We start from the raw sequence: 1,173 nt of genomic DNA on the forward strand, positions 1-1,173 counted from the left end.
TTTCAAACTGTGGGGCGCCTGAGTTCTTCAGGGGGGGCGCGACGTGAGAAAAAAAATAAACCCGAAAAAAACCCTGAAAGATGATTCAAATCATCAGTCGTACTTCAACTGTAGAAGTAACATAAATACTAAATCAATTTTCAACCGTTTATCTTCGTGCAAACCATTTAACAAATCTACACACTTGTATCTTCAATAATATCTAAACAGAATTTCGATATCATTTAAAATGTCTTCAGAATCACAGTTTTAGTTTCATACCGCTTCGTTTTCAGCTGTTTTCATTGAAGACGTCTGGCCATTCTGATACACCTACTTCTAGACATCGTAACTCATTCCTTTTTCAACCGTTTACCATCGTTCAAACCATTAAACAAGTCTACACACTTGTATCTTCAATACTATCTAAACGGAATTTTGATAGCATTTATACTTTTTTCAGAATCACAGTTTTAGTTTCAAACCGGCATCGTTTTCAGTTGCTTATAATAATTTAGGTCACCGTAGCAACGCCGGTAAACAAACCCCGCCGAATGGTCGAATCTCTGGACTGAAAAGGCAGATCTGATTCGACTCAGAAAATGCCTTTTTCCATGCCTTTTTCCATCAGATTTTCAAGCGAATTAACTCTTAAAGCGAATTAATTTGTAGCGACATAAGAAGCGCCTAAACGGTTTTCCATCGACAGAATGATTATAGCGAATTAAAATTGTGTCACAATGCCCCGTGTTGAAGCGCATTTTTCTGACCCGCTAGATGATTTTCCATCAACAATGTAGCGAAATAGAACCTTCTGGGAAGGTAACAGCAGCGCAGGGACCAATGTACGCGAGCCTCTAGGCTCTTTTTTTTGCTGCACTTCGACGACATAATAATAATCATAATAACACAATATTTCCCTCCGTTTCCGTCAATGGGAATCGTCAGCTTACGGGCGAACAGAAGTGAACTGAAATGGGAAAACCTTTATCCAAAGATGAACTGATTCTGAAAACGTGGAACATTAGCCTACTTATATAACTTGCTGAAAATGAATTAAACCCCCCTGTTAAATAAAAGTAACTGTTAAATATCCTAACTTTTTATTGTAATCGTCTTTATGTGGCTCATCTGAGACTAAAAAGAAATAATGGCTCAAAACAAAAAAAGTCTCGCGGTCCCTTTTGGCAGTTA

The sequence above is a fragment of the Gadus macrocephalus genome, chromosome 20 (genome assembly GCF_031168955.1).
Source record: "Gadus macrocephalus chromosome 20, ASM3116895v1".
Taxonomy (NCBI): domain Eukaryota; kingdom Metazoa; phylum Chordata; class Actinopteri; order Gadiformes; family Gadidae; genus Gadus; species Gadus macrocephalus.